The sequence below is a fragment of the Danio rerio genome, chromosome 15 (genome assembly GCF_049306965.1).
Source record: "Danio rerio strain Tuebingen ecotype United States chromosome 15, GRCz12tu, whole genome shotgun sequence".
NCBI classification, from domain to species: Eukaryota; Metazoa; Chordata; class Actinopteri; order Cypriniformes; family Danionidae; genus Danio; species Danio rerio.
Window position 1 is genome coordinate 42560617 of NC_133190.1, and position 21157 is coordinate 42581773.

The 21157-nt window shown below is 35.2% G+C and overlaps 2 long non-coding RNA genes across 4 annotated transcripts; one reads left to right on the plus strand and one right to left on the minus strand.

The window, feature by feature from the left end:
* Positions 1–1378: 1378 nt before the first annotated feature.
* LOC137487786 (uncharacterized) lies at positions 1379–4936 on the plus strand. 3 transcript variants are annotated; one of them, XR_011006521.2, is made up of 5 exons: positions 1379–1407; positions 2643–2748; positions 2873–2943; positions 4140–4324; positions 4490–4936. It is a non-coding gene; the product is annotated as an uncharacterized lncRNA (long non-coding RNA). The 3 variants fall into 3 exon arrangements; XR_011006520.2 differs by having other exon boundaries at positions 1379–2748; XR_012391174.1 differs by having other exon boundaries at positions 1379–2748; positions 2873–2939.
* A 1581-nt stretch (positions 4937–6517) lies between these two features.
* Positions 6518–7845, minus strand: LOC110437917 (uncharacterized). The gene is made up of 2 exons (XR_002455688.3): positions 6954–7845; positions 6518–6846 (listed from the first exon to the last, which is right to left on the minus strand). It is a non-coding gene; the product is annotated as an uncharacterized lncRNA (long non-coding RNA).
* Between the last annotated feature and the right edge of the window lie 13312 nt (positions 7846–21157).

A 21157-nucleotide genomic window follows, 5' to 3' on the forward strand; every position in this document is an offset into this window, starting at 1 on the left:
AATCAAATGCTCAAACTATAAATCAAATCCTTAAACCGACATTGCAAATGGTGAATCAAATCCTCAAACAACTCTGCAAATGGTGAATCAAATCCTTAAACGACTCCGCAAATGATGAATCAAATGCTCAAACGACTCCGCAAATGGTGAATCAAATGCTCAAACTGACATTGCAAATGGTGAATCAAATGCTCAAACAGACATCGCAAATGATAAATTAAATGCAAATGAGGTGTCAATCAACCAGCATAGGCGGAGCTTTAAGGCGGAAGAGTTTGTTGTTGACAACAACCGGTAGCGCTACGACTTTTTCAAGGCGTTCAGATTTGCGTGCACTATTCCACGTCGTATCCGTATAAACTCGTGAAAGAGAAAGCGAGAAATCTCCTACTGCTTCTGTCCACATTCTGAAGTGTTCATCAGATGGGTCCATCTATCACAGGAGGCCACGAAAAACCATGCGGCAAGATGATAAAAAAGTTACATAACTGACGTTACAAGCGCAACTTTAAATAAATGGCAGGTTTATTAAATCTTAATTTAAAATAATATTTTATTACATAAGATATCCTTGTCAAATTTCACCTAATTTGTTGTTACCTTTATTGTGTAACATTTTTTATCCACATGTAGAACATGCTTAAAGTTAGTTTTCCAGTCTTGTTTGATTATATAATCATATATTCTAATATCAAAAGAAAATCTATTACATTTGTTCTATTTTTGCTGTTTATGTTAATTGTTAAGATACAGCACCCAGATAGCAGGCAGTAATCGGCCCGAGCTCGGCTGCCCTCCGGCGCCTCCGGCTCCGACTCGGCATCGGCGAGTGTTATCCGGGCCGAGTGCGGGCCGCAGCTCGCTCGCGCACATGCGGTTGTGATGCGGCTGTAAAGCACTGGCCCGATTCCGGTCAACCATATCCGGCCCGAGTCTGTCTGTAGAGTCCGGGCCGCTTCTGGCAAGGACTCGGCTGATGGCAACTGATTAAGTTCTTATTTTATCTAGTAATCTGTTAGCTCCACGTTTAATGATAATTTGAGAAAATATTCATGGTACGATAGCAAAAAAAAAAAAAAAAAAAAAGAATATTTAGTGTGGATGGTCGCAATGTTTAGACGCAAACAAAACAATATTATTTATAAATAGATTATACATGTCATCTAGAGGAAAAACTATGTAAAATTTGCTTATTTTTGAGATAGCACGCTCCTGTGCTACTGTTTTTTTTTAAAGCAGAAGTTGGTTTCATAATAAACACATGCGTTACTAAATTCCTGATCCAAACTCCAATCCAGACGGTGGCGGTAATGCTCCAAAAAGCTGGTTGTCAACCACCATGGCACGAAGATCACAAGAAGAAAAAGTTTGGTTTTTCAAAGACTCACGTGGATTCCGGTCAGAAAGGTAAGCTTTTTACTGCTTGTGTACTGTATAATTAGCGAATTTAGAGCTTAAAACATTTCCACGGTGTTTGGTTGTAACAGCGTTTAGTACTTTAAAACAGTTTGATACGAAATGTAACTTGCTTTAAGAAACACGACTGGAGCTAATGTATGCTAACGCTAACAGTTACAAACACGTCTGAAAGTTCCTTTTCCTTTTACACAATGTTAGATTGTAACGTGTGTAGTAACTGAAAACTATTTTAATTATTTTAAAGAAACATGAAACGAATTTGTGTGTATGCTAACTTTGCGTTAAAGAAAGTTTCTGTAGACGAATCCATTAACTAACTTGGCAAAACGTGTTTTTTCCTGATTTAACATTATAAAGTACCGTGGATGTTGAAAAAAATCATTGTACAGGCGTATACTTATCCAACAGTATTAATTCTGTGATTATGTGTAAATAAAAACTAATCGTTTTGGATTAATAAAATATTGTTTATCTTGTTTATGCAGTTAGTCACGAAAAATGATCGAAACTCGACAGTTTACTATTCTCTTTAAATTATCCAAGAGAAATATATTACTATGCACTTTAATTCATATTTTTTAGCCTATGTGAATCAATTATATCTTTTGTTCAAGCTGTAATGGTCAGTTAATGTAAAACTGAACGTCTTAAAGCAGATTTTGATGTTTTTTTATGTTATTGACAGTGATAAATTCTGATTTAAATGAATGGGTAACAATATTTGTTGGTTAAGTCTTATTGTTCTTGTTTAACAAAGGTTAGTGAGATCATTTTGCAGCACATCACGACCATAGAAGTCAATAGCACACTCTTTTGAACGTGAACAGGCATGTTATAGTTGTGTGCTAAAAGTCCATTATAAGCTGTAAACTGCTGATACATTTTCAACATAGATTGAGCTTTTCAGACATTACATTACTAATTGCTTCACAAACAGCTGAAATGGTTTATTGTTATTGGCTATCATCATCAAACATTTTTCACAATGGTAGGTTAATCTTCATGGGTACAGAATAATGCATGTGCTTGACAATTTTACAAATCTATGTCTCAGATTCATAAGGCTGTCACTCTGCATGAATCTCCGAATAAATCTTGTGCAACCTTCTGTGTACTGATTATTTACACTATAGGTATTATATGCATTAATTAACTTTGATAGTATTTCAGGATTTGAACTTTTCTTTACGGGAGGTTAACAACAATGTGATGTTTTATTATAGATGCATATGAGGAAGCTCGACTAAAACATCCACATGCAACTGTGATTTCTGACTGGTAGACAAATGAGGACGATGATTGCCTGTCATACATCTAAAGACAGAACAGGTTTGTTTGCAATTATTTTAAACACATACTGTCAACATTATGTCATTGATCTATTACAACCTGTGAGTTTTGCCCTGGCACTATACTAAAGTGATGTTTTGTTTTGTAAATGTATCTGATTAAGGGACAGTATAGACACATCTATACCATGATGAAGAAAAATTATTTGGAACAAAGAGGCTGGATAAAAGGCAGGTATAAAGATTTCAGAAATCAATGCAGCACCACAAGTACCATCACCATCAATGACTATGGCAGAAATCTTAAGACCACCATCAAGATGCACAGATACTGTACATTCCAGTACACCAGGCGTGTCCAAACTACGGCCCGCGAGGCTTTTTATAAATACCAATAGAATCTGGCCCGCTATACAAAAATGAACGTAATTCAATAAATAACCACCGGGTGTCGCTATTACATGCATTCAATTAAGCAGCAGTTCTTGTTATGATCTGTCTGTCTGTCTGTCTGTCTGTCTGTCTACACACAGTTGAAGTCTGAATTATTAGCCCCTCATTGATTTATTTCTTCTTTTTTAAATATTTCCCAAATGATGTTTAACAGAGCAAGAACATTTTTACAGTATGTCTGATAATATTTTTTTCTTTTGGAGAAAGACTTATGTTTTATTTCGGCTAGAATAAAAAGCGGTTAAAATTTTTTTATGAACCATTTTAAGGTCAGAATTATTAGCCCCTTAAGTCTTCAGAACAAACCATTGTTATAAAATAACTTGCCTAATTACCTTAACTTGACTAGTTAACTTGATTAACCTAGTTAAGCCTTTAAATGTCACTTTAAGCTGTATAGAAATGTCTTTAAAATATCTAGTCAAATATTATTTACTGTCATCATGGCAAATATAAAATAAATCAGTTATTAGAAATGAGTTACTAAAACTAATATGTTTAGAAATGTGTGGAAAAAAATGTTTAACTCTCCGTTAAATAGAAATTGGGGAAAAAAATAAACGGTGGCTAATAATTTAGGGGGGCTAACAATTCTGACTTCAACTGTATTTATATATATATATATATATACACACACACACGTGTCTGTGTGATGTATTTAAAATTTGGCCCGCAACAACGTTTGTTTTTTTGCATCTGGCCCTCGGCCCAAAAAGTTTGGACACTCCTGCAGTACACCTATGAACATTTACAGTCTTTGTTCTAGTGCAGTTTGAGATCAAGACAGAACTTATTGCATCTCGTGATGTCTTTGTAAGAATTGAAGACATCACTAAATTTGTTAAGGTTTAATGCAGCTAGAAAGTAAAGATCAACTAGAGAATATCAGCAGTGTCTAACCCACTGTTGTATTTACAGAGGTTGTATGAGAATAAGCTACAGGTTGATTTATACTAATCTGTTATTTTTCTTTTTTAGCACGACTGACTGAAGTTTTAAAATCATGCAACGTCATAAAGCAGCAGCTGGGCCTGATTCTCACAAAGCCAAAACAGACGTGATGAAATTCCAGATGTAAACACATTTGACCTTCCTTTGGCCAATTTGATTTGGAAAAGCTTGAAAATCAACTAAAGGAGCAGCCCGAACAAATGAAGAAACTGGTAAGTTCAAGCTCTTGCTAATTTCAAAGTGTTTTAAGTTTATTTGTTTTTTTTTATTGTTTTTTTTTTTTGCTTCGTAGGTAGCCTACTTTTTTCCTAATTTTTTCTTTTTTTATACATTAGTACTTCTTCACTACTAATTATCTGTTTATCTTTTAATCACAGATGGATTGAGGACAAATGTCCATACCACGCCACTGATAAAGAAGTGGAAAAATGCATTACAAGGTAGCTACAACTTGCCCCTGACAGGGGTGGAGGAAGAAAGAAGAGAAAGCTAATGTGTCAAATGTCTAAATCACTATTTTGTTTTATTTTTTAAACAACATTTTAAGTGTATTAGGATGTTCCCTGATACTTGAACAATTTGTTTCTTTCATTTGCATTTATATATATATATATATATATATATATATATATATATGTATATGTGTATATATATATATATGTGTGTGTGTGTGTATATATGTATGGTATGTATGTATGTATGTATGTATGTATGTGTGTGCGCCAAATTATGAAGAAACATCTTGATACATTTTTAATAAACGTAATACAAATAAAATTATAAATATAAAATTGCACAAGACGTGTATATATATGAAATGTATAATCATCTCACTCATGTCTTGCTGTTTGTGCAATTGATTTTGTTCAAGTTTATTTAAAAATAAGTTTGACTTTATACTTCTGCAATTATATATATATATATATATATATATATATATATATATATATATATATATATATATATAGATATTTTTTTATTTATTTTTTTTTAATTTATTTATTTATTTGTTTGTTTATTATTATTTTAATGTTTTATTAAAAAATGTTTCAAGATGTTTCTTCAGAATTCTGCAGTACTTTTCACAAGTTTGACTTGGATATTTTACGGATTGTCATTGGTATTTTTAAGATGTTTCTTGCTATATCTTAAATTGGTTTCTATATTTAGGTTTATATAAAATTTAGCTGTTTTTTACAAATTTTTAATTCAAGTCTATTGGGAAAACAGGGTTGTTTTAAAAACATCTGTGTTTGTGTGTAATTTTTAGATTTTTTGTTTAAATCTTTCTGTGTGTCTTTATTGTGTTGTTTTATTGTTGTTTTTATATTGATATTCTTGTGCACTACAAATTATTTATAAAATTTTAGTACTATTTTTTTCTTGCAATCAATAAACGTTTAGCATTTATTAATTTTGTCATTTGTCTGATTATTTTCGTTACAGAATATGTATGCAGTTTGCACTTTATTCAAAGGTTAAACGCAGTGCTTACACTTTGTGTTTACATTATAGCCTGTGTTTGCTGTTATATAAATAAACTAATACCATATATCAAGTACCAATGTAATACCAAAAGGTTTTATAAGGTGTATAAATACGGAGTCGCGCCAGCTCCGGGCCGCAGCGCACATTACCCTCGCGCCGATTCCGGCGCGGATGCGCAGCGTCGGCTCGCTTACGGCCGCCGCATCTGGCCCGCTTGATTCGGGCCGGAATCGGGCAGTGAGTCCACAGTCATCCGGCCCGAGTCCGGCAGCCGAAGTTGGGCCGAGGGGTAAGTCTCTGGCAGGCGACAATCTAGCCGGAACTGGCCCGAGTGTATTTTGCTATCTGGGCAATGTTTCCCTAAGCCTGTATGAAATTTTTATTTCTGCATAATAATGATTAATAAAAATTGTTATTGATAACAATCCCATAATAATACAAATAAAATAGCAGGGACAGAAGCAATAACGCCTAATAGCATCAGTAACTTGATAACCCTACCTGATAGCCTTTCTAATGTTGGCACATTGGTACATGTGCACAAAGATGTCGGACAGCTGCTTGAAGATCTTCCTTTGGAGAAATTTTACACTTGAAAAATGTGAGTATTTACTCTAGACTGCAAAGCCCACCCCAACACTTACAAAAATAATAAATGCTGTTAACACACACACACACACACACACACACACACACACACACACACACACACACACACACACCACAGCTATGCATGAATAGTCACTAGACAAATGTAGGTGAGGTGAGTACATCTTAATTTTCAGTCAAAAATGAAATAATGTAGTTATACATTATTGAAATTATTAATGTATTCATCAACAATTAAAGAAAATATGAATGTATAATTAAAAGAATTAATAATAGTAACCATGATAAATAAATACAAGTCAACAAGATACGAAACTAAGCTTTATTCAAACTTATTCAAACAATCATGTATTTCAGACAAAACCCCATGTTCTGCTGCATGCTGGACTTCACTTGTTTTTGCCATCACATCCCTCAGTGCTGCAGTCAGACTGGAACAGAGTTGTGAGGTGAGGCTGTCCATGCCTGAGAAACCGATTCATACTGAAGATGAAGAGACCACACCAGCATCTGGCTCAGATGAGGACACGCAGGCAGGTGGAGGGATGCAGGGTCTTGTCCATGGCACTACAGCATCTTCAACATTTACTTCATCAGCACACTGCTGTTCTTCATCATCATCACTGCACACACCAGTCTGAGGACATTTCAGATTATGCAAAGCTCCTAATAAAGAAGTCATTTAACAGCACACCTTTTGAGTTTCATTTGAGTTCTGAATTGGAAGTAATAACATGATCTTACTTCATGTTTTGAATTCAGGTTTTCTCTGTTTTCTTGCCTTGCAAGTCCTGCTCCAGCCCAGAAATGGCATATAAATCAACATTAAAGAAATTGTTGTAATAGCGGTTTGAAACAACAATATTTTGTTAAACAAATATGATGGTAGCATTTGTTCAGTCACTCTGCATCAGCTAACACACAAACATGTGTGCTTCCTTCTCTATAACAACCAGACAAGTCACGTTACCTCTGTGATTTGTGTGCTCAAAATTATACTTTCATAAATGTATCACCAAAAGAACAGAAGAAAACATTACTGTATTAATATTACATGTATCTAACCTAAGCTGTATTGACAAAAGTGCATTCTACATCAACACAAACAAATCACTCAGACGTCTGTTTAATGTTATAATTTGCTAATCTGCAATACCTCCTATATTTTTCTGTCAGACATTGAATAATCGTCTTTATGTAAATTAACGTTTGAAACGTCATGTGCTTACAGAAATTCCTACATGATAATTTACAGCAAGATAAAATAAATATACTGTAAAGCATCTTTACACTTTCAGTAATTCTACAGTTCACTGTACAGTAGCTCAACTATTGCTATTTTACTGTAACTTAACTCAAGGAACCGTATTTCTTAATTACTTACATGTAAGATGTATAAATCTATCCAGTTTTCCACATTGTGACGTAGCATCATCATCTTGCCGCATGGTTTTTCGTGGCCTCCTGTGATAGATGGACCCATCTGATGAACACTTCAGAATGTGGACAGAAGCAGTAGGAGATTTCTCGCTTTCTCTTTCACGAGTTTATACGGATACGACGTGGAATAGTGCACGCAAATCTGAACGCCTTGAAAAAGTCGTAGCGCTACCGGTTGTTGTCAACAACAAACTCTTCCGCCTTAAAGCTCCGCCTATGCTGGTTGATTGACACCTCATTTGCATTTAATTTATCATTTGCGATGTCTGTTTGAGCATTTGATTCACCATTTGCAATGTCAGTTTGAGCATTTGATTCACCATTTGCGGAGTCGTTTGAGCATTTGATTCACCATTTGCAATGTCAGTTTGAGCATTTGATTCACCATTTGCAGAGTTGTTTGAGGATTTGATTCACCATTTGCAATGTTGGTTTAAGGATTTGATTTATAGTTTGAGCATTTGATTCACCATTTGTGATGTCGGTTTAAGGATTTGATTTATCATTTGCGATGTCAGTTTGAGGATTTGATTTATCATTTGAGGAGTCGGTTTAAGGATTTGATTCACCATTTGCAAAGTCCGTTTGAGCATTTGATTTATCATTTGCAGAGTCAGTTTGAGGATTTGATTTATCATTTGCAATGTCGGTTTGAGCATTTGATTTATAGTTTGAGCATTTGATTTATCATTTGATCTTTTAAGCATTTGAATTTTCATTTTAATTTTGATAGGAAAAAACTTCCATATGACATGACAAAAGCAAATGATAATGTTATAAACAGCAGAGAGTTGTATGAAAACAATTGATGCTTGTCCAAAAGCATCTGCAATTTGTTGGAAGGAATGAGAAACTGCTACTAGGATGTGCACAAATGACTAATTGTTTTAAGAAATGCATTAACTGTTGTGCAATTATAAATAGTGTTGTGAGAAATGCACCAAAGTGACTGAGAAAAACTGTAAATTGAATTAAACTATTGTTATCTCTGTGATTAACTGTGAATGTCAAAATAATTGATTTAAAACAAGGTAATTTATGGAGATAGACCATTTGTAGATCCTAAAACTCAACATTTATAATGCCTCTTAGTTGCTGATATTTGTCTTTGGCAGGTGTGGCGCAAAAACTCTAATGGCAGACGGCTGCTTCTCACTTAGAGCTGTTTATGATAATAAAGGAGAGGTCGTCACTAGTGGGCGGGGCTTTTCCCCTCTGGTGACACGTACAAAGGGAGAATGTCAATCAAAGTGTTTCTGCAGACTGTTTAATAATGAAGTATGATTTTTTTTTAAATAATTAATTTTGACCATTAGAAGCTGGCTATATTTACGCACTGTTCCCACACAACTGTGTTTACAAGCCATACAAAAGTGATTTTTGCATAAAAGGTCCCCTTTAAACTGTTTCAAAGAGGAAAATAAAAAATCTGAGGTTTTATTGACATTATGAGAGCATGATAACAGAATTGCCTCTCAAAACTATTTCAGACACTCATCACATGCATTGTACTGTTTGCTGGTATATTTATCCCTCTCGAGCAAGCCGCACGGTGCATAAACAAGAAAAGACATTAGCAGTTAACGTTATTGATTGTGTTTTTAGGCCGTGCGATAATATGTGTTTGTATTTTCGCAGCAAGAATCCACGAGCACATTCACAGCCATGGCAACAGACGGACCTGAGCGAGTGAGCAGTGAAGGAATGACAGGTGAAAGAGAGGTTCTGCCCTTTGATTAAGATCACATCAAGGGTGCAGATGTGAAATGGCTATTGATTGGTTCCCTCTCTATCTTCTTCTGCCGTGATGAACAGAGAACACAATCACGGTGGGCAAGTGGTCTTAGAGTGGCACTGGCACTTTATTCGCAGCCGTCCGTCAGCTGTGCAGTGTTATATTTCGAGAGTGTCTCCTCACAGCCTTATGACATCATAATGGCTCAAGATGAAGATCATTAGTGCTAATTTATGAGCCCATTATCAGCACTCTATGGGGACCGTATATACAAATATCTAACATAAACAGCGACGAAAAAATTAACACATCACAAGCGGGGGATTTTAATAAGCTGGCTTGTTAAATGCATCTTAAATGTTTCTGGGCAGAGGGGAAACGAATAATGACTGGTCAAAAATAGAATGAAATCAAACTCTCATCTGACGTTGTTTCGTTTTGCATTAGAATTTACATATGCATTTTCAACAACCAGATGCATTTAGAGCAGGCCAGTTTCATCTGGAAACCACCTTCTGATGTGGCTTGTGTATTTTATTCTAACATTGTTATTTTATTAAAATTACCTAACATTGAGTATTTCTATATCCTTAAATGGCCATGATAATCAAATTGAGCACATGCATTTCATCTGTCCACACGTTTTTCTGTGCCTTTGAATATTCAAATTAATTTAAGTGTATTTGGATAGCGCTTTTTACAATAATTATCATATTAAAGCAGCTTCACAAAAGGTGCACGTTATTACATTACAGTCTAAATCAGAAAGAGTTAAGGTGTTGTGTATTGGGTGGATGGAATATGCATACATAACATAACCTTTTTTTCTGTGGTTTAAAAAATGAGGTACATAATGTTACCTTTGCCCCACTGATGTGGTTTGAGCGATCATATGTACAGTATATACTGTTTATAGCCCCTTTCACACAAACAGACCTTTCCGGAAAATTACCGGCAATTTTCCGGAAAGGTGTGTATGTTTGAACAGGCCCCTTTTGAAAATACCGGTAAATTCGTTCTGGTTATTTTCCGGAGTTCGTTCTGGTTATTTTAAGTTGTAACATTACCGGTAATTTGCCGGAATGCTGCGCTGTGTGAACGCAGAAGGAAGATTGGCAGAAAGAGCGTGTGCACGTCTAGAACGTGCTGACGTGAGACGTCTACTTTAGCCAATCACAACAGTCAAACACATTCTTGTCCGAGCGGTTTATGAAAATAAAAGCCTTTATATATTTTTCCAGACCCATTTAGCTGCTAGATGTTAGTCTGATAACGTTTATATGTTCCTTCTTAATGCCAACTGTGTAAATATTTATCGTTAAGATGCTTATGACACGCCGTTGTTTGTTTATCTTCAAGCTCTGCTTCCTTCAGAAAAATATCATGTAAAATAATATTTACTGTCATCATGACAAAGATAAAATAAATCAGTTATTAGAAATAGGTTTCTAAAACTATTATGCTTAGAAATGTGCCTGAAACAATCTTTACTCCATTAAACAGAAATGTGGGAAAAAAATAAACAGGGGTGCTAATAAGTCCGGGGGGCTAATAGTTCTGACTTCAACTGTATGTATATATACATAGCTAAAGAATCAAAGAAACATTAACTTTTATTGTTTCGTTGCCTACTTTTATTGAAAATTTGCGTCGGGTGTAACAGTACACCACTTTTTTTTAGGACTGCACCACTGAATATGGCCAATTTAGTTTATTCAATCCACTCTTACCACATGTCTTTAGACTGTGGGGGAAACTGGCGCACCTGGAGGAAACCCATGCCAACACATAGAGAACAAGCAAACTCCACAGAGAAAAGCCATTTGGCCCAGCCGGGACTCGAACCATGAACTCTTGCTGTGAGACGACAATGCTAACCAATGAGCCACCGTGCCACCACAAAATGGAAACATAGCTCATGAAAACGATCCAGATTCATACAGATACTCAAAACTCCTAAAAATCTATTATGTATTATGCATGCAATGTCCTTTTGTTAAGTACTATGAGAACATACGGTCCTTTAGTCCACCAAAATGCATAAGAGTTTGTCATTCTACAGCTTCTCCCATGTTTTCTCTTTGCTCTTGTGTCTCATAACGAAAAGAGACTGCGCAGTGATCCTGTGTGAACTTCTCTCCTCATGTTTTTTTAAAAAAAAGCTAATTTCAGGCGGACAGTTTTATACAGCGAATCCAACAGACACAGTTCTGCATTTAGTTCCCCATTACACATTGTTTCCTAAAGCTAGGAAATGTCTATTTGTGTTGATTAAAGCAAGAAAAGCTATTATTTTTGCTCTCCAGTCCCTTGCTTCAATGCTTCCCATAAAAACATGACAATAATTCGCTTCACACATTCACTCAGCGGCCATGTGTGCTACTCTGGGAATTGTCCCGCAATGCCAGACTCTAGTGCAGCACGGGCTAGTTATCAATTAGCGTGATGTATGAGCCCAGCTTCTACTAATTGGGACATGGCAATGTATTTAATAACACGCATTAAAACCGTAATTAGGTGTAAATTGAGCTGCATCCTATTGTCTCCCAATCAACTGCATGAACGATGCCGGTAAACAGACTGATTAATACTCTCTGCAGGAGATGCGATTTAGCTGGAAAAACACCCAGCATTCCACACGTCTACTCAGTGGGATTTTCCTCCGCTTGCGATAAAACATCAATCCGTCCTGAGGTTTGCTTAGACTGCGGGTCACGTTTAGGTGAAAAGCATTTCATTTATAATACATGTCGCATTAAACTGTTAGCCCAACAACATCAAACAAAGAAATGAGAGAATATTCACTGATTCGCGCATGCCCTACTGAGATTACATGCCATCAAAATATCAAACAACATGTCAAATGCTGCAAGATAAGGGTTTAAAGGGATGGTTCACCCAAATATCAACATTTGCTGTCCATTTGCTCTCTCTCAAGCTACAGTTTAAATCAGAACTATTAGCCGCCCTTTGAATTTTTTTTCTTTTTAAAATATTTTCCAAATGGTGTTTAATAGAGCAAGGATTTTTTTACAGTAATTCCTATAATATTTTTTCTTCTGGAGGAAAGTTTTATTTGTTTTATTTTGGCAAGGATAAAAGCAGTTTTTAATTTTTTAAAAAACATTTTAGGGTCAAATTATTAACCCCTTTTAAGCTATATTTTTTTGATAGTCTACAAAACAAACCATTATTATACAATAACCTAACCTGCCTAGTTAATCTAATTAACCCAAATGTCACTTTAAGCTGTATAGAAGTGTCTTAAAATATCTAGTCAAATATTATTTACTGTCATCATGGCAAAGATAAAACAAATCAGTTATTAGAGATGAGTAAATAAAACTATTGTGATTAGAAATGTTGAAAAAATCCTCTCTCCCTCAAACAGAAATTGGGGAAAAAACAAACGTTAATAATCCTGACTTCAACTGTCTCTAAGATGAAGCATTTCTTTAGTAAAATATTAAAGAAGATTTTTAGCTTAAACTATGATTTATGGTGATACATAACGCATGTCAAGAGTTACCATCCCTTTGATAGTTAAAGAAGCATTTACAAATCAAAAAAAAAATACAATATTGATGATACATTGGGATCTGTTTTAACAGTCTAAGCGCAAAGTAATGCACATGGCACAAAAGCATTAAGGGTGTGTCCAAATGCACTTTTGCTATTTTAAGGATGGAATATGGTCTGCGCCCAGGGTCAGAATTACACATTTACGATTTTTTCGGTAATGTAAGTTGTTGTAATAAATGTTTCAGTGATTCAAATGTACTGTACGTATTAATTTAAATTACATTTAATTTATTACTAAAATATCTTTAAGTTTACTGTGTTTTGCAGGATATTTTTGCGATTACCACCAAAAGTATCTGATAAGCTACACTGCAGCTTGGGTGCCAAAAGAAAAATGTAAAATAACGGCAGTTAAATTACAGAAATTTACCAGAAATTAAAATTTAAGGAAATTCCTGTAATTTAATGTCCATTATTTTACGGTACATTTCTGTAATTTAAGAGTCGTTATTCATACACAGCGGATGCCCTTCCAGCCACAACCCATCTCTGGGAAACATCCACACACACTCATTCACACCCATACACTACAGACAATTTAGCCTACCTACCTACCTATTCACCTGTACCACATGACTTTGGACTGTAGGGGAAACCGGAGCACCCGGAGAAAACCCATGCGAACGCAGGGAGAACATGCAAACTCCACACAGAAACACTAAATGAACCAGCTGAGGCTCGATTCAGCGACCTTCTTGCTGTGAGGCGACAGCACTACCTACTGCGCCACTGCGTCGCCCAAGAGCCATTATTTTACGATTTAATAAACGGTACAATTATTGATTTTTTTACGGTGTACTTCTGAGGTTACTGTAAATCAAACTATGCATTTAATTTAAATTTACTTACAGGCTATATGTAGAAACAAACAGCTATTTTATGAGAAAACAGTCTTGTGGACAGTTACGTTGTCTATCGGTTCTCTAGATCTGCCGGTTTCAGACTGTTAAATGAGTTTTTTCTCGCAGATTGGTTGACGCGATTATGCATTTACAGTCGTATGAACCATTATAGGGGTGGTCAAATTGATATTTATGTTATTAAGTTGATTTTTTATATTCGTTTTAATTATGAACATTATTATTTAAAATACAAAGCAGAGCTAATTATTTGTCAGTTTTAAAAAGCTGACCCCCCTATACATGTTTTGATGTCCTTTTAGGGGATCAAGCGTTAATTAAGCCCCCCTATAATTCGCACCCTGGCCCACAGTCTAAAAAGGCTGTGCTTATTCTCTTAATGAGTTATGGGTGTGTTTTGAACATTACATGCATTAAACCAATCAGTTTTTCATTTCCCATTTTCTTTTAAGTCAGTTGTGTCACGCTATGGCGCATTTGATATTTACATGGCAGATTTTGTGAGGGGAAAAACTGAACACCAGCAAGAAAACAGTTAATCTGACTATCTGCACGAGGATAAAGAACAAGCCTCCTCCATTTGGCTTCTTTACTTTTTCTTTACATTCATGGAGTAAGGAAATGGTGCAAATTTAGCCTACATATTTAATTGTGTTTGTTAAGTGCAAAGATTTGTTTCAAAACTATTTCTTAATTCAGTTGTAATTTCCAGCAAACAAATAAATAAACAAAAATAACAAAGTGTGGTCAAAAAAAAAAAGAGTTATATCCTACCACACATCCCATTCATAAGCCCCATATAGTGATGTATACGTCTCCAAAAATCAGCAGGTGGACAAATCTAAACTTGTTTTTATTAAGACAAGTATAAATATGCATATAATAAATAATTCCGCTAATAATAAAAACATTATACTAAAGTAAATTGTCATGAATAAACTGACACTCATTTTTGTAACATTTTAATCCTTTACTTTTTTCAAATGTGAAGATATTTGTGTATTGCTGTACATCCTGTGTGTATTAAGCAATGTGTAAGAGTTTGAACCCGCATAGGTGCATAACAAACGTGCTCTGCGCTGGACTTTAAACCAGCGTTTAGTTTGTAAATGGCGCAGTCTATTTTAGTTCCTCAAAATAGCAACGCACCAACAATGCGCTTCAACACACCTCCTTTTCAGGCCGGCACACCCATGAGTACACAAAGTGGTGCAAATAGATTTGCTATTTAAACAACGTGGTGCAAAACGTGAAAAGTACAGGTGTGCTGGTCTGAAAACAGCAACAAATCGCACCATACGCGTCTTGCACCTTATTGTGCCAGGTGTATGACAGGGCCCACAGTGGCAGCTGGCAAAAAGTTATCCAGGTAGGGCTGTGGCATATCCAAATATTTCACCCGTATGTTTTAACACTATACCAAGACAGTCATTAAGACCATTTTAAATTTTTATAATTTAATAATTATTTAAAATAAAAGCCATATATGGTGCTTTGTACACCCCTCACAAATCTCTTATTTAAATTGATACTTTCTATAGGATGGTCTACAATGCCCAAACTTGGTCCTGGAGGGCCGGTGTCCTGAAAAGATTAGTTTCGATCTCAAACAGACACACCTGGGCTAGTTTATCAAGCTCTTACTAGGCTTTCTAGAAACATCCTTGCAGATGTGTTGAGGCAAGTAGGAGCTAAAATCTGCAGGATACCGGCCCTCCAGGACCGGGTTTGAACACCCCTACTAATATATTTGTGCATATACATTAGATTAGTCAGTAAATCTAGGGCTAATCCAACAAAATAACTTAAGATAACAGTCCAAAAATTTGTAGCCCAGATTTATATAGGGAAAAATAATAAATAAAAATGTAAAAAGAGCATAAATCAAGACAAACAAAAAAATCTATCAAATCTTGTCATTTGTTTTTTTTTTTTTTTTTTTTTTTTGTAATATTTTGCATATATTTAAATGTATTATCTTTCTATTTCTAAATATGTTCGGTGACTAAAATATTATTTTAATAAATGTATCTGTTTAATAAATCTGTTTTGTTCAAACGCACCAGAATACATTGCCTATATTCACTGAGAAATTGATAAAAATATTAATTTTCAAAACAAGGTGTACTCATATATGCTAAGCACTGTAACTATAGTACACAGAATTTTTCCATGTGTGTATATTGCATTCTAACATTGCTATTTTATTAAAATTACCAAACACAAACAGGTTTTCTATATTTCTATATCACTGAATAGCCATAATACTCAAATTGAGCACATGCATTTCAGTGTCCACACTTATTCCTGTGGCTTTGAATATTCAATTCAATTGAGTGTATGTGCATAGCGCTTTTCACAATAATTATTGTTCTAAAGGAGCTTTATAGAAGGTGCACGTTATTACATTAGAGTCTAAATCAGAAAGAGGTAAGGTGTTGTGTATTAGGGGGATGGAATATGCATGATTCTGTTGCCTAGCAACTTTCTGATACCAAAAACATAACTTTACAACATTTTTTCTGTGGTGAAAAAATCTTGCTCTCTCACTTGCCAGAAAAGTGAGGTACACACCTTTGCTGGGCAGTCTAGTATTTTGTAGGCTATAAGCCAGGGGTATTCAAACTCGATCCTGGAGAGTTTAGCTCCAACCTTGATCAAACACACCTGAACCAGCTAATCAAGCTCGTACTATATATTCTAGAAACTTCCTGGCAGGTGTGTTAAATCAAATTGAAGTTAAACTCAGCAGGAAACTGGGCCTTCAGTTTGGACACCCCTGCTATAAACTTCTGTGAAGTTGGCACCCCATAAAAACAAATAATTCCCAGAACTACGCCATTCGTTTGTGCTACATTAGTGCTGGTTTGGGGTCTGAGATATTTTTTAAGCAAAATTCTATCAGCACAAACCAATTAAAATATTTTTGAATATCATACATACAGCACAAATGAAAGGCACAAACAAGACTATTTTAGTAAATATGGAGCAACTTGGGTAGACAGACCTCTAAATGATCTAATATTATTTTTAGGCCTACAAATAATATTTTTTTGCAGCACAAACGAGCACAAATTGTGAGCAAACAAAAATAATATATTCGTGCATGATAAATATCTGATGTTCATTTCCACGGCACAAACCAGCACATATCTAACCAAATATTTTAGTTATATCTAAAGAAGTTAAACAGATAAAGTGTTTATTTAATGGCACAAACCAGCACAAATTCAGCATTAACGAATGACACCAGTTTTGTGTGATTAAGATGAAATGGGGTGGAGAGTGACGTCACAAATCCCGAAACATTTTAATTATATCTAAATAACGAAAATAGATAAAGTGTTTGTTTTAACAGTGCAAACAAGCACAAATCCAGCACGCATGACACCAGTTTGGTGCGATTTAGAGGAAATGGGGTGGAGAGTGATGTCACGGTTCCCTAATTATTTTGCTTATATCTAAACAAGGAAAACAGATACTGTGTTTGTTTTAATTGTACAAACCAGCACAATTCCAGCACAAAGGACCTGTGCTGATTTGAAGTCATGTCATGAAGTCATGAAAGTGACATCACGCGGTCAAAAAAATAATGCTTAATATCTCAGACCCCAAACCAGCACAAACAATCATTTTTTGCGGCACAAATCAGCACAAACAAATAGCATAGTTTTGGAAATTATTTGTTTGAAAAGAGTTGAATTTTTAAGGTAATGTGATTTGACAGACATTCAAAGCTATTTCCAAAATCTCAATAGAAGCTTTGAATGTAAATATGTGTTAATATATGTGCTACGGCCATTCAGGTAGTTACAAAGTTAAGCCATGTTAAAATGCTGACAGAAGGGGGAGAAATCAAATCAAATTTAGGAGTCTTGAAACATCCATTCATTCATTAACCTTCAGCTTAGTCTTTATTTCAGCAGTTGCAACCCATCACTGGGAAACACTTATATACTCTCATTCACACACATACACTACGGACAATTTAGCCTACCCAATTCACCTACAGCGCATGTATTTGGATGTGTAGTGGAAACCACTGCGCCACCGCCTCAACAAGAGCCACATATTTATTTTTGCGACAGGTATACTTTGATTTAACTTTCAAAGTTAGCCATTGACCTGCCTTTTTTGCCTCATCAAAGACCATGTTTCAGCTAAAAACATCATATTGAAGAAAGAATAGAATAACTCTTGGATAAAGCAGCTTTCTGTGAATGCAGCGTGGAGAAGCACTGCAGGTTTACAGATATTTTCAGTTGTACCAGCTGGAAAAACCTACACAGGCATTTTATGGATTGGGGAGATATTTGTCAGGCCCCGCAGCAAAATGCCCTGTCAGTATAAAGGATTATGGTTTTTATGAGGGTCTGTCGAGGAGGAGGAGGATCCAGCCTCTGTAAACATGCTCTGCAGACCTGTGCTACAACCCGAAAAGGCCATCACATCGCCCAGTTAAAACACCCTTTCAGGATGATTGAATGCATCCGCTGATGCAACTGAAACAGTCCAAACCCATCTGCGTATTCATAAGCTGCATGTTTGCCATCAGAGGAACTATGCAAATAGACCATTTCTGTGCAAATTCGCCCAACATTTGTCCCGTTGTTTCCATGACGATTTAATACGATTGTAAAAGATTACAGGGAATCAATATGCAATTCCCCCCCACCTCAATTTAAGTCTTTCTTTCCTCCAGAACATGCACTCCTTATTGATCATATTCACTTGTGTCTTCTTGGTTATTTATATGATAATGCAGGCCTGGGTGACAGATTTTCATCTTTTCTAATCTACGCAATGCACATAAGCAATTCCAGCGCCTCAGTCTCCGAATTATTGCGCATCATATTTTTCGGCATTTTGATCAAATTGCAATCTGATCGCGTTTGTCCCTCCGGGAATGATTTGATTCCAGGGTTTCCGTTAATTCCTTGACGTGTCCGACACAGGTACGGGTCATTCCGTTTAAAGGCTTGATGCGTGTAGTATCAATTTCCGGCGTGCAGCACTTTGGGTCCTTAGCGCGCTATTGCCTAATGTAGACCAGCGAGAGGAAGATAATGAACTGGGGCTATTGATGTGGAACAAGAAAGTGGACTAATGAATTAGAGCTACCGGGGTGAAATGCTGAATGAGAGCTAATTTATTGTTGCTCCAGAAAGTCGACGGCGAGCTAAAGGCCTCTGCTGCGAGCTGGAGACTTTCCAGCGATATTATACTATATGGAGTTCAACTTTTACTTGAGGAAAAACTTTTCTCCCACTCGTGCTTTCTGTTTACGGCTCACTCTAATCTGCAGATTGATTTTAACCCCTGCTGGGTCTGCGAGAGAGTGTGTGTGTTGTTTTTTCCAGCCTTGCAGATTCAATAAATCTCTGGTGTGTAAGAGGCAAATTGGCATCAGTTTAAAGGCTGCCTGCCTGGACTGGTGATTTGTGTGTTTGTGTTTATGTGAATACCGATCATTTTCATTAAAGGTCTGCCTGACAATCATGACGGGTCTTGCGTGTCAGGTTCTACTTCGGTGCAGTATTTCAGCTTCAAGTAGAAATGACTCCATGTTGCACTGCTTTTGCCATCAGATTTCACATAGAGTTGCAACACAGGCTCATTTTGAAAACATAGTCTCGTAGACATTTCTAGAGACCACGAACTATGTAGCTGGAGGTACGTATGGCTGCATTTTAGGTTTTTAGACCATGTTTTGTTTTAAAATATATATATATATATATATATATATATATATATATATATATATATATATATATATATATATATATATATATATATATATATATATATATATATATATATATATATATATATATATATATATATATATATATATATATATATATATAATGTATATATATATACACACAGTTGAAGTCAGAATTATTAGCCTCCTTTATTTTCTTTTTTTAAACATTTCCCAAATGATGTTTAACAGAGGAAGGAAATTATATATATAAATCACAGAAGGGCGAATAATTTTGACTTTAACTGATAATCATTTTGAATAAATTATTTGTTTTATTTTGGCTAGAATAAAAGCAGTTTTTCATTTTTTAAAAACCATTTTAAGGTCAAAATAATTAGCCCTTTTAAGCTATATTTGTTTTCGATAGTCTACAGAACAAACCATCATTATACAATTGGCCTATTGTACATCATTATAAAACTGGCCTAATTACCCTAACCTGCCTAGTTAACCTAATCAACCTAGTTAAGCCTTTAAATGCCACTTTAAGCTGTATAGAAGTGTCTTGAAAAATTTCTAGTCAAATAATATTTACTGTCATCATGGCAAAGATAAAATAAACCAGTTGTTAGAAATGAAACTATTATGTTTGGAAATGTGTTGAAAAAAATCTTCTTTTCGTTAAACAAAAGTTGGGGAAAAATAAACAGGGGTGCTAATAATTCTGTTTTTAACTATATATATATATATATATATATATATATATATATATATATATATATATATATATATATATATATATATATATATATATATATATATATATATATATATATATATATATATACATACATACATATTTTATTTTATTTTATTATTTTATTTATTTTTAGAAGTTTGAAGTGATTTATTTTCTGTATTGGTGTTGTAAATTGCAGTACAAAAACCTAAAAATAAACTGCCAGTAAGTTTTCTGTTATTTTACAGACTTATATATATATATATATTTTCTATAGAATAATTCGTTCAAAGTACTAAAATGACAACAAAATCACTTTGTTAAACGGCAAAGTTGAATTTTCAACATCAGAAGTGGACAGAGCAGAGATACATCTCCTATAATGCAATTAAATGAAAACCATTGGTGAATCACAAAATACTGAAACCATTATTCATTCATTCATTTTTCCTCATCTTATTCTCTATTTCAGAGGTAACCACAGTGGAATGAACTGCCAACTATTCCAGCATATGTTTTACACAGCGGATGCCCTTCCAGCCTTAACCCAGCACTTGAAACCCACTCATATACTATGGTCAATCTAGTTTATTCAATTCACCTATAGCGCATGTCTTTGGGCTGTTGGGGAAACCGGAGCACCAGGAGGAAACTAATGTGAAGATGGGGAGAACATGCAAACTCCACACAGAAAGGCCAGCTTGTGCAGCCAGGACTTGAACCAGCGACTTTCTTGCTTTGAGTCCTGACTATTGAGCCACCGTGTTGCCCTGAAACCAGTAATTAACCAATTTTTTTTTACTCTATATAGACCATGTTGATGGATGTCAACGAAAACAATGGCCTCAATGTATTTCCTGTAATACATTTTTTTATAGCTTCCGA